This window comes from Camelina sativa, chromosome 15 (assembly GCF_030686135.1).
Source record: "Camelina sativa cultivar CO46 ecotype springtype chromosome 15, ASM3068613v1".
NCBI lineage: Eukaryota > Viridiplantae > Streptophyta > Magnoliopsida > Brassicales > Brassicaceae > Camelina > Camelina sativa.
Window position 1 is genome coordinate 4490033 of NC_141894.1, and position 14056 is coordinate 4504088.

A 14056-nucleotide genomic window follows, 5' to 3' on the forward strand; every position below is an offset into this window, starting at 1 on the left:
TACTTGCATGACACGCCAAAAGAGGTGAAAAAGCTTCCATCACTGATCAGTCCATGCATGACCTGAATCAGGGGTCGAAATATTTGACAACGGCGTCGGTTTCATCCAAAGAAGAGTCGACGGGGCCGGGATGAGGGTCGACGTAGCCGGAATCATCGTGAAAAAGAGAAGCGAGGTGGCTGTTATCTTTCAAGAAAGTGTCGTAATCATCTTGCGAAGTAGAGCCAACCTCTTCGAAATCCTTCAAGAAAGACTCGTAATCATCTGGCGGAAGAGCAAAATAGAGTTCACCTTCGTTGGAACGGAAAGACCAGACAGAGATGACTTGCTTTACCCAAAACCGATTCTCTTCAATCACACGGTTCCAACCTTGGCAGAGGTGAAATTTCTTGTTCCACTTCCTCAAGTCAACCGCATGACTTTTGCCATTAGTATCAACCAACACTACGCTCACACCTTCATCACGAGTTTTCAAAACCGAATTTTCATGGATATATCTTTCCTCTTCCTCGTTCAAAAAATCCTTACTCACCAATTGTTGATGAGGGATCAACAGACGTGATTGTTGCTTTGCGAGATCTGATTTTGATATGGTTTTCTTTACTATCAGCTTGGGTTGAGACCCATTCTTTAACTCCATCAACTCCACAAGCCACATTGGTGGTTGCGCCATATTGAGAAGAAAGAGATGATGCGAAGAAAGAGATGATAAATGTGACGAAACAGATATGATTGTTAATTATATATATAGGGTTCACATGATTCCTTTTTATTATACGATTCAGTTTCCTTCTTTAGGTTAACAGAAAACGAACGAATTCTCTTAATTATTTTATTTTATCCATTTTGGATAAAATACATTTTTAACCTTTTCTTTTCCTATACCATTTACAACAACATTATTGTTGAAAAATTATTTTGGAAACAAGAAACAAAATAATCAGATCACTTCTTCACTTTCACTCACGAGCACTCTCTTCTCTCTCTACGCCCTCGCCGCACTGCCAAATACCATATCAGAGAATTTTGAGTCATTTCAAACTTACATTCATATATCCCAAGAGTATTTTGTAGTAATACGATCTCGAGCAGCTGTGTGTGTGTGTGTGTGTGAAACATCATCTTTTTGCAGCACATGTCTCAACGAACAAGTTGTACATCTGACCTAATCGGTAATTACAAGGTTCTCTACTAGTATATAACATTCACTAAAGATTGGAGAGAGAACAAAAAAACTCACTCATCTTTAAGCTTCTGAATCTTCTCAGGGTCTGTCTCATTCATGTGTTTCTTAAACTGTTGCCTCACCATACCAACCACTAGCTCAGTGTTGTGTTACTGCACAACACAAACGTGTAAACAGAACAAAGTTCAGTTCCTATATCTCCTCCAATCCAGGATATCTAATCCTGTAAGAAAAGCACAAATCTCTTTCTCGTGGAATCAAAACACAAGTGCTGATAAGGTATCAATCTCGACCTTTGGTGGTTGCATCATATCAAACTGTGTAGCCGTTGATATGGCAAAACCAGAATATGGCTTTAAACCAGAATATGGCAAAACGTGGTGTAGCTGCTGTTGAAAGCAAGACAAGGCTTATTAGTAGAAAGTGGTGTGGAGTCTTTGAGAAAGACGTTCACGAGGAGAAGCTTTCTGTTGAATGAAACATTTGCGCGGTGACAAAAAGTGGTGGTTGAGTTTGTGAGGAAGACTACAACACGGAGGTAGTCACCTGTTTGGAAAACAAGGCAAAGCTACTCAACAAAAATAAGAGTTTATGGTGAAGACAAGACCGATTACCATTTGGTTCAAAAGGTTCTTATCTTCTTGCCGCAAAAGATCGAGAGCATCGTTGCTGTTCTTGAACAAACAAAGTGTCTATCGACTCTCTTTACTACAGAGTTGATATAGATATCTTGAAAGCGCATGAGAAGCGCTTAAGTCTCCGAGAAGAACGTATCAATGAGTGTGCGTTTTATGGAGAAAAGCTTGGTTCAAGAAAAGGAAACAAGCAAAACAAGAAACACCATGGGAAGACCAAGAAGTGGTGTGGCGTGTGCAAAATTAACAGTCACAGTGAGGTAGATTGTTGAAGAAAGAAAATGGAGCTAAAGGAGGATACTTACCTCATAAATAAATGGAGCTGTAGCCGGTTGAAAAGATAACCGAAGAAGACGTGAAAACCACTTCACGCACGAGATGTCACAGAGATGTGAATGTGATGGTGATCAGAGGAAGACACCAAGCAAGAAAGGAAGCTTCTTACCTAAGAGAGAAAAGAGAGACGCAGCCAGTTGCAAAAGGAAAGAAGAAGAAAGATTTCCTTAGAGAAAGTGAGTGGAAGAAGGTTGCAAGAGAAGCCAAAGAATACATGACAAGATCATGGAGTATACGTGAAGAAGCTCATGGAGACTTCATGACTGTTGACAGACAATTAGAGTTAGACCGAAACTCAATTAAGGGGGAGTGTTAGTAATAATTGAGTTCGGTCATATGCTACATGTTCAAGATATACTTAAATATGTTTATGTATATTAAAGGGTGCATGTTAGATACTTGCGTTTGTTCCGTTACTAAACAAATGGTTACGACCGTAGCACTCTATATAATTGTGTGTAATGTTGTACGGCCAAATCGTCGAGAATAATTGAGAAGTTTTCCACTTTTTCATTCTCTGTTTTATTCTCTAACATGCTCTGTATTTGAAGCAATGGCTTCTGGTATAATACAAGAGCAAAACTTCAACATCTTCTCCATCTGGCCACATTTTTCCTTGGGTCTGTTCATCTTCTTCACCATGGTGTTTCGTAGCCGCATAGCAGAACTGATATACGCCCTGCATCTTCATAACTTGGACTTCTCTTCTTGCTTCGACAAAACTGAAAAACGGAAATTAGTCGCTCACGGTTTACCATGTTGGGAAGCAAAGGAACAACCAACGGACACATCTCTCCTGCCTTTAAAGTTAGCATTTGTCCAAGTTAGATTCCTAAGATTTTTACGAATTATTTGGACGAGTTCCTGACAAACTTTAAAAAAAAAAAAAAAAAAAAAAAAAAAAAAAATCCATTAAAAACGAAAATTACAAGGCTTAATATAAATAGTAACCAGCTCGCAGTTAAAACAAAAAAAAAATCCTTAAGGTCAAGTGGGAGTGTTTATTGAGTTACAGTAGAATCTCTATAAATTAATACTTCTTAAATTAATAATCTCTATAAATTAATAAATTTATCCAATCTCAAGTTGGGACTAGTGAAATTTTAGACACCATTCGATAATATAATAAAATAATATTTTTTTTGAAAATCTATTGTAAATATATGGTCTCATCAATAATATAAATTAATAATTATACACTCTATCTAAATATATGTATATATATACACATTAATTTTTATTAGAGTTTTTTTTAAATATTTTTACTATATAAAATTTTTTGAGTGTTATCTTAATAACATGATAATTTTTATTTTTCTTGTAATTGATTTTATAAAAAAATACCAGTAATAACGATTATTTAAAAAAAAAATTTATTTTATACCAAATTAGGAAACTCTTTTTATCAATAAATAATTATTAATTTATTGATAAATTAAAACCTCTATAAATTAAGAGAATTTGTTAAAAATACCCCTTTTGATATACCCCTTTTCGAAAATACCCTCTTTTCTGGCCATTTTTATTTTTGCCCTCTTTTAATTTTTAGTGACTATTTTATCCTTAGATGAAAATTATTTTATTCAATAAAAAGAAAAACAAAATTTTCCCGCCAAAAAATTTCTGACATATTTTCCCGCCAAACAATTTTCGAAAAAAATTTCCCGCCAAAAAATTTTTTGTCAAAAAGACTTTGATAAAAAATTTCGACAAAAAAAATTTTCCCGCCAAAATTTTCCCGCTAAAAAAATTTTACATGGTGTTTATAAGGCTTTTATAAGGTTTCTACCTTATAAAAGCCTTATAAACACCTTGTAAAGGCTTTTACAAGATTTTTTAAAGAGTTTTAAAAGGTTTTGTTAACAACTTGTATATGCTTTTACAAGATTTTTACAAGGTTTTTAAAAGGTTTTTAAAAGGTTTTTAAAAGGTTTTCAAATGATTTTTAAAAAGAATTTTAAAAAGTTTTTAAAAAGATTTTTAAAAAGTTTTTAAACACCTTGTAAATTAATAGATTTTCATGGTCTCAACATTATTAATTTATAGAGGTTCTACTGTACTCATGTTTTTTGTGGGACAAATTTTAATTAAAAAACTCAAAAGTTGGTCTCACTAGAAAGAGAATCGCTTCTAAAATTGTTTGCTGTTGAAATGTTTCTCTACTGTTTTTGTGGGCCATAAACAATTTTTATCTATTTATACATTTTCCAAGTACATTTAGCAAATAAATCTTGATGTTGCCACTTATTTGCAAGACTGTCATTGTATTAAATAATTAAATTAATAAACAAATTAACTCTACTTATATTTGATTTTTTTTAATAGAAACTAAGTGTTTTAAAAGGTAACAAACAAAATTTGTAAATGTATACAGATTTTGTTTCTTTATTTTATAAGGAGGTGAGTGAAGAGGTATTGTTATTTAAAATTTTGAAAAACTGATTTGATAAAAAGTGATTTTTAGCCTCACATACTATTTTACTTTCACGGGTTTCGTATAATAAATTTTTGCGGAATAAAAAACTTTGAACATCTTGCATGATCCGCCTAGCATGGCGGGTTTGGACTATAGATTCAATACTAAAACTATTATTCTATTTCCTATACGATAGATTTGTAGTCATACTTTGGAAAATTAACTTATAAATTATTTAGTATATGAATTATAAAATATTACACATACTACAACATATTCTTAACATTCTAAAAAAACGTATACACTTAAAAATATACACTAGCATACCATATAGACATATACCTCTGTTTAATTATAGAAAACAAAACTAAGTCTTTTAAAGTTTTATATTCTATCTAATAACAAATTTAATGTAATTAGGTTATAAATTGTATAAAACGTAAGAAGAAGAAAAAATATTCTAAACAAAATTATAAATGAATTAGATAAAAATTAATTTTGAAAATTTAAAAACTAAATAAATTAAAAATTATAATTAAAATACATTAATTTATAATTTAGTCTCGTGGTGTACATTAGTTCAATATAACTGTGTAATTAAAGTATTATTATTTTTTTTTATTTTGAGAATCTTCTCCTGGACTGGAGATGCTACATCTTCCGCGATTTAGTGAATAACTTTTGTATTTTTTTGTATTTTTTTAATGAATAAACAACAACAAGAAACTCCGACATGGGGGCTATATATATTGAACATTTGCTTTATTTAAACCTATCGGAAACCTGAACCCCAACTTTTCTTAACGTCGTATCGACCCCAAACTACGGACTGGGTGGAAGCTAGCTAGGGTTTAACACATGAAAACGTGGAGGAGAAGTGAATATTCAGAGCCAATTCCAAGCGATCTGATTTACGAAATACTCTCAAGTTTGCCGGCGAAATCTATAGCAAGGTTTCGTAGCGTATCGAAGCTCTGGTGTTCCATACTTGGCCGCACAGATTTCACTGAGTTGTTCCTGACCAAATCTTCTTGTCGGCCTCAGCTTTTGTTCACCTGCGTAAAAAACAATGAGTTGGTCTTCTTCTCGACCCCACAAACTCGTGAGAACTGGTTTCCTGTAGTAGCCCCCGATTATCATATGAAGCTCCGCTGTGATCGATTCCTCCAAATATTTAATCCTATAAGTGGCTTGGTCTGTTTTAATGACCAAAGGGGAAGGAAAAACGGATTGGTTGCGACGGTGATATGCAACCCTAGCACCGGACAATCCTTTACTTTACCTAAAATGATGACGAGGAGGAGGGTGGCGCTGAGTAGCTATTTAGGGTACGATCCGATCGAAAAACAATTCAAGGTGTTGGCCATGACCTTTCCATTTAGATCAGATGATGGGATCTCTGAGGAGCATCAAGTTCTGACATTAGGAGGAACTGGATCTTGGAGAATGGTCCAGTGTTGCATTCCCCATTGTCCTGGATGGAAGGTGATATGCATCAGTGGTGTTTTGTACTACCAAGCTAAGGTCAACATGTCTTCATCGTGTTCTATGATAGTTTGCTTTGATGTTAGGTCTGAGAAGTTCAGCTTTATCAAAGTCACGGAAGCTTTCACTAGTGTAGTGCATCATACATCAACTCTGATAAACTACAAGGGTAAATTGGGTTCAATTACGACACCAGATTTTTACTGTGTCAGTGGAAAAACTGGTGCTTTTGTGTTGTGTGTTCTTGAAAACCCCGAAAAACATGAGTGGTCGAAGCATATTTACATTTTTCCTCCTGAGTGGGAGCATGTTTTTGGACAGAGAACCTTTCATATTGTTGGAGTGACCCGTAATAATGAAGTTATCTTGTCGAGATTATATCCAAGCGACCCTTTCTATGTTTTCTACTTCAATCTTGAGAAGAAAACTATCATAAGAGTTCAAATCCAAGGAATGGGAGCGTTCATGGGTGATGTGTACACCTTTGTAGACCATGTTGAGGACTTGCAGGTCAAGCATCTTACTTAGGCCTTTTCATTTAACTTAGATTTTTTAATATAGCTACCTTTTTTTGTCTCTTTTTTTCCAAATTTAGCACCATAACTAAAGGGTGGTTTTCTTAACATAGCCCTTATCTTTCAACTAATTTGTTGGCTGCATCTACGATTTAGATCATGTACAAATTACAATACAACATTCAAATGTAGATGTATAAATTTAATTTTGATTGCTTCAAGTTTGGGGAAAAATGGTTGCAAATGATCAGAATAAGCTTTATGTGCTGTTATATATGAAGCTTAACATGTAGATGTGTGAATGTGTTTTTAACTCTGTCTTCCTTTTGATGATACTCAGAAGGAAATGATTGCATAAACATATATAAACGCTGATAATTACGGTTTATCAATTGGCTATGAATAAACATATACAATATCTTTGTTTAGTCTTTGTTGTACTCCGGGGTGAAGGAGAGGTCTGTAACAGTTACTCTTACTTCACAAAATTTTACTTTGGCATATATAATGGAAAATATGTTGGTGGTTGTACTAGTTCTAACACCTTCTAGGACATTATTCCATCCGGTTGATCACGGTTGTCCAGGAGAAAAGGTAACAAGACTCCCTAGACCAAGACTAGGTGCGAGTCAGATTATACTCTGGGTATGTCTGTCCACCTCTAGTTCTTGTAGATGAATTAAACCTGAGTAGTTATATGGTATTTTTGCTGTCTGTGTTGCTGTAATGTGGGCAGAGATATCTGTATTTAGAGTGTTTACTGAAGAAATAAAAGACTCAACATCTGATAGTTGGATACTTGGATCTTAAAAGTTTGTAGTCATTTGGACAGACTAGACGTTCCTGTGAGCTGGCTGGGGTTGACAAGCTTGTGAATATTGGTTCTACTCAACAGGGTGGTTAAATTAACAGAAGCGGAAAATCTAAAGAGGGCTTTGACAGTTTTGAGAAATCTGGAACTGAGAATCTGTGAGGCTCTTTTGGTTCTGTCTGATGCCCTTACATCATCGACCAAGTATGTAAAAGGATCCGGGATGGTATAGTTACTCAATTTATTGACACTAGCTAGTATCTACTGATCCTAATTTTGAAGATGATGAGCTTGAAGAATAAAAGGGAACGGTCCACTTATGTATTTTAATAAAGGAACAGGAAATATTGCCAAAAACATGCAACAAAATTAATTTACATTTTATGAAGCTAACAAAGGAAAGGTAACCAAAAAAAACAATGAAAAAACTCTTTCAAAGGCCACTAAAAAGGCAAATACTACTTGCATGGCACGGCAAAAGAGGTAAAAGTCCACGGGAAAAAGCTTCCATGCATGGCCGGAATCAGGGGTCGAAATATTTGACGACCACGTCTGTTTCATCCAAAGAGGAGTCGACGGGACCGGGATGAGGGTCGACGTAGCCGGAATCTTCGTGGAAAATAGAAGCGAGGTGGCTGTTATCTTCCAAGAAAGGGTCGAAGTTATCTTGAGAAGTAGAGCCAACGTCTTCGAAATCCTTCAAGAAAGAGTCGTGTTTATAGTTAAGAAAATCCTTGTTCACCAATTTTTGATGAGGGATATTCAATAGACGTGATTGACAAGTTGCATGATCTGATTTTGATAGGGTTTTCTTGTCTTAACTATAAACTTTGGGTTGGACCCATTCTTTGATTCCATCAACTCCACAAGCGACATAGCTAGGTGGTTTCTCCAAGTATATACTATATATATTTCAAGTATCCGAAAGCAAAGAAGAGAGTTAACACTACAAAAAAATGGTTATATTGAGACGAACGTTTGTGACAAAAATTTTACGTCACAGATTTGTGACATTTTAAATACGTTATTGAGACTAACTAATTTTGTCATTAATTTGTAGTTATTTTGTCACAATTTTGTGACGTTTAACACCAGTACCGAATTATGTCACAATTAATGTCGAAAATGTGACGATATTATTGATTGCAACAAATGTGATGATTCGGTGACTAATATATAGTCGTAAATTAGTTACAATTTTATAACAGATATATGAGTCACAATTTGTGACATTAGAGTGACGAAACTGTAGTCACAAATTGGTACAAATGACTAGCCTAATATTTTGTATTAAATAGTTACATAATTTCGTAACACTTTTGTCATAATAGTGATTGATTTTAACAATTATTGATTTTGACTTAATTTGTAATGAAATAGTTGCAATAATATTAATATGTTAAAATAGGATAATCATCTAATTTACATGGCAAAAGATTTTGTAACAGTTTTGTTAGTTTATCTTTATTATTATTGTTTTTAGATAAAACTTAAAAACTTTTTTTTTTCTTATGAGATAAAGTTAACAAAAATACTTAACTAGTTTTTTCTCTATTACTAATGAGAATAGAAATCTCATCATCGATTATATATATATATATATATGTATATATATATATATATATATATATATTATTGCTTTTGTGGAAGATATCACAATCAGAACAATAGACGAGATCTTGAAGTTTTCTCTACCAAAAAAAATAGACGAGATCTTGAAGTTTTTGTCTAGCAGTTATAAGATTTTTCTGCTCATAGGTACAAGTCTAATTCAACTTCTTTTTTTTTTTTTTTATGTGGTATCCTTAAAACTTTTGTGTTATATTAAAATTAAACTAGTGTCCATCATCGTTTATGTGTTTGTGTTTCCATGATCTGTGAAAAGTTGACTAATATAATTAACATGGCCTCTGCACGTTTAATTTGATAGCCATATATCTTTATTTTAATTAACTTAGTTTTCTTCTAGACATGTGTTTAAGATCATACGGTCATATATATAATAAAGCTCTGTATGATCTACGTTTTCTTCATAGACACATGTCTATATAATACGTTTTCTTCATATTAGTCCATATATATATTTAGTTTTCTTCTAGACATGTGTTTAAGAAATTAGTATCTACGTTTAATCAATGAGAACATATGAGATACAACAATTAAGTGCATATATCATACGTAGATACTAATTTCTTTTTTTTCTTTTTTTTGTTTAGTTACAACAACAATCGATCGAGCAGTATTACAACTGCCTATTGGACAATTCTATTCGGCGAGAACAATAAGTCCAAAAGAATACAAAGGTTACGTATTTGTGTGTAATATTTCGTGAATGCTTTTCTAGTTCTCTTGGGTTTATACTACTAATAATTCTATTTAATTCTCTTTAAGTTATTAAGTTTTTGAAATTGATATTTAATATTTTAGGTCTATTTAATGTCGTCAAACAACGATATTCCAGTAACAAGACGTTGGATATACGAAAGAATTGATCACACAATTAATGATGTTTCAAGAGAATATTGCCAAGGATTAGCAAATTTTATAAGATTTGCTAAGAGTCAACCTTTATTTCTCGAGAAAGGCATACTCCATTGTCCTTGCTTCAAGTGTGAGAACGGAAAAATGTGGGATGAGCAGACCGTGACAAATCATTTATATATCAAAGGATTTATGCTTAACTATTGGGTTTGGATTTCTCATGGAGAAAATTACAATACTGCTGATATTCATTCTTCTACCGAAGATGCCTTTGGATCTGAGTCTCACACAGAACCAGTGGATCCTTATGTGACAATGGTTTCAGATGCATTTGATAATCCAGAGTCAAGATTTGATCAAAACATGGAAGAAGAGCCTAATGCTGAAGCAAAAAAGTTTTATGATATTTTGGACGCGGCAAAAAATCCAATTTATGATGGTTGTAAAGAAGGTCTTTCACAACTATCTTTAGCAGCTCGACTCTTGAGTTTGAAGACAGATTATAATTTGCCTCAAAACTGTATGGACGCAATTTCTAAAATGGTGAAAGAATATTTGCCGGAAGGTAACAACTCAATGAATTCCTACTATGATATAAAGAAGCTTATGCGATCTTTGGGTTTACCTTATCAGAAAATTGACGTTTGTCGAGATAATTGCATGATTTTTTGGAAAGATGCTGCGTCGAAAGAGAACTGTCAGTTCTGTGGCAAAGACAGATTTCATCCTACTCAAAAGCCTGAGCAGAAAAAAGTTGCATATAGCCAGATGTTTTATTTGCCAGTAGCCGATAGATTAAAGAGATTGTATCAATCTGATAATACAGCAAAAGATATGAGATGGCACGCAGAACACTTTGTGAAGACCGGAGAAATGTCTCATCCATCGGATGGAGAAGCATGGAAACATTTTAACAAGGTATATCCTGATTTTGCATCTGAACCAAGAAATATATACCTTGGGTTATGTACAGATGGTTTCAATCCATTTGGTATGTCAGGACATAATTATTCACTATGGCCGGTAATTTTAACTCCGTATAATCTGCCACCTGAAATGTGCATGAAACAAGAATTTATGTTTTTATCAGTTCTAGTTCCTGGTCCAAATCATCCTAAGAGAAGTCTTGATATCTTTCTTCAACCTTTGATAGAAGAATTGAAAGATTTGTGGTATAACGGCGTTCAGGCATATGACCGTTATACAAAGCAGAACTTTCTTTTACGAGCTGTACTTATGTGGACAATAAGTGACTTTCCAGCTTATGCTATGCTTTCGGGTTGGACAACTCATGGCCGGTTGGCTTGTCCTTATTGTTTGGATCAGACAAATGCATTTCAACTGAAGAATGGTAGAAAAACGAGTTGGTTTGATTGTCATTGTTCATTTTTGCCGAATGACCATAGCTACAGGCGGAACAAGAAAAACTTTCAGAAAGGACGGGTTGTGAATGATACTCCACCTCAATTGCTAACAGGTGAAGAATTGTGGAATAAAGTCAATGTTTTGCCTAAAACAGTTGATTGTGGTGGAAACCATGGGCGATTACAAGGATACGGGAACACTCACAACTGGCATAAACAGAGCTATCTTTTGGGAGCTACCATATTGGAAGGATCTTAAACTCCGACATAATCTTGATGTGATGCACATCGAAAAAAATGTTCATGATAATATCATCAATACACTACTTAATGTGCAGGGGAGGACCAAATATAACATCAGATCACGACTCGATTTGAAAGAGTATTGTAATCGGAAACAACTGGAATTAACAGCTGATGGAAAGGCACCAATTCCGATTTTCAGACTTCAAGCTGATGAAAAAGCAACCTTTTTTGAGTGGCTCAAAAAAGATGTTAAATTTTCTGATGGGTATTCATCAAATCTGTCAAAATGTGTTGATCAAACTGGAGGAAAATTACGAGGAATGAAAAGCCATGACTGTCATGTTTTAATGCAACGGTTACTGCCAATTGCTTTTGCTAAGCTTATGGATAAATCTATACACGAAGCACTTTCAGGTTGGTATATATATATATTCTTAATTTGATGAATTAATTATATTATTGTCTTCGGGTCTTGCTGTTATATTTAAGTTGGTTTTTTTATTAATAGAATTCTTAAGAACTGTTGGATTAAATGCAATTATGGTTCGTCGATTGATTAGTCTTAGATTGAGATCGCCAATTATGAGTTTTCTTTTGTTTTGATTTTTTCGTTTTTTTTTTAGTTATTGACGTGAAAATTTCAATGGGTTCATATATTATAAGGTCTTTTGCTTAATGTTTTCCTTAGTCTATATATTATAAGAATATAATTTAATGTTTAACTAAATCTATATTTTCTTTTATGTAGGTATTAGCTTATTTTTCCGGGATATTTGTGCAAGAACATTATTCGAAGACGGTGTTGCAACATTGCAACAAAACATTTGTATTGTTCTCTGCAACTTGGAGAAAATATTTCCACCATCTTTTTTTGATGTTATGGAACATTTGCCTATTCATTTACCACATGAAGCTCGACTTGGAGGATCTGTACAATTTAGATGGATGTATCCTTTCGAACGATACATGGGTCATTTAAAGAAAAAAGTGAAAAATAAAGCAAAAGTAGAAGGCTCGATTGTTGAACAATACGTCAATGAAGAAATTTCTACTTTTTGTAGTTATTATTTTGAACCCCACATCAAGACGAAAAGTCGAATAGGAGATCGACACTATGATGGATATGATCACCGTACACAACAACCTGATGAAGTCCCATATATTTTTTCTCAACAAGGGAGGTGCAGTGGTAAAGCAAACGAGAAATGGTTTCAAAATGAAGACTACCATGTTGCACATACATATATTCTTTTGAACTGTGAAGAAGTAAGCTCATATGAAAGGTACGTGAAAATAACTTTACACTTGCACAGTTTTCATATATATTATAAAATAAGACATTGTTATGATTCTCATTATATTACAATTTCATGTAGGTTGTTTAAAGAGAATATGGCTGCTACTCATCATGAGATAACTGCAGACAATCTAAACGTCCTAAAAGAAAAAAAAATTTGCAGATTGGTTACGAGAATATGTAAGAAATTATTACTAAGTTAACCGTATTTGGATTCTTGATTAATATTTTTTTTTTATTAATAGATGTTTTCATATGTGTTAATAAACTTCAGGTGGAAAACACTATGAGTGATTATTCATATCCAGAATGGCTACAGACGCTCGTCCATGGTCCAATGACAAAAGTTACTTCTTGGCCTATGTACTTTTGTCGTGGATTCATATTTCACACCTACGATCATGGGAAAGATAAAAGAAATGCCAATTATGGAGTCCGTGTGAAAGGCACATCATCTTCTAGTTCAAGTGAAGAACATGATTTCTATGGAGTCTTAAGAGAGATTTTAGAACTTGATTATCCTGGACCTGTTCATCTTAAACTTGTGGTGTTCAAATGTGACTGGTATGATTCAACCATTGGAGGAGGTGTGCGAATAAACAAGTCTGGAGTTGTCGATGTTAATCTCGCAAAGCGTTATGGTAAATATGATCCTTTCATTTTAGCTTCGCAAGCAGACCAAGTATGTTATGTGCCGTATCCACGGATGACTCAGAAGAAAGATCAACAATGGAATGCAGCAATCATGATACAACCAAGAGGAAAAGTATTACTCAGTTCTGATTTGGATTTCAATGCAATGCAACATGAAAATGATGATCCAATTGTTTCTGTTCATCCGTTGGAAGTCGAGACTCTCACATATCCACATGGTCAAGCAGAAAATCTTGATGATATAGAAGAAGAAGAGGAATTTGGATCAGATGATGAAGAAGGAAACCCTGATATTGAACTAACTGATTCAGAAGATGAATAAATTTTTTTTTCTAATTTGGATTTGTCATTGATACGAGCATTTTTTATCAGCTCTGTCAGGAAAAATTTGAGTTTACATGTTTTTTTTGGTGTTTCTTGGACCTGGTTTTTGTGGCGAATTGAGGTTTGCTCTCATTAATACAAGTTATTTATCTTTTTTTTTGTCTTGCTCTGTTTTACAACCCCAAAACAGAGCATCGATTCTTTGTTCTACTTTATTCTTTTTATGTGTGTTTTTATACTCTTTTTGACTCTCGAGAGATGTTGCAACCACGGTTACACAAACCGAGAAGATTACTAAGCCAGAGT

General features: G+C 33.8%; 2 pseudogenes; both read left to right on the forward strand.

Annotated features, from left to right (window-relative positions):
• The first annotated feature begins 5431 nt into the window (after window positions 1–5431).
• LOC104748125 (F-box protein DOR pseudogene) lies at window positions 5432–6586 on the forward strand (annotated as a pseudogene).
• Window positions 6587–10434: 3848 nt separating this feature from the next.
• Window positions 10435–13748, forward strand: LOC104748126 (uncharacterized; annotated as a pseudogene).
• The last annotated feature ends 308 nt before the right edge of the window (window positions 13749–14056 follow it).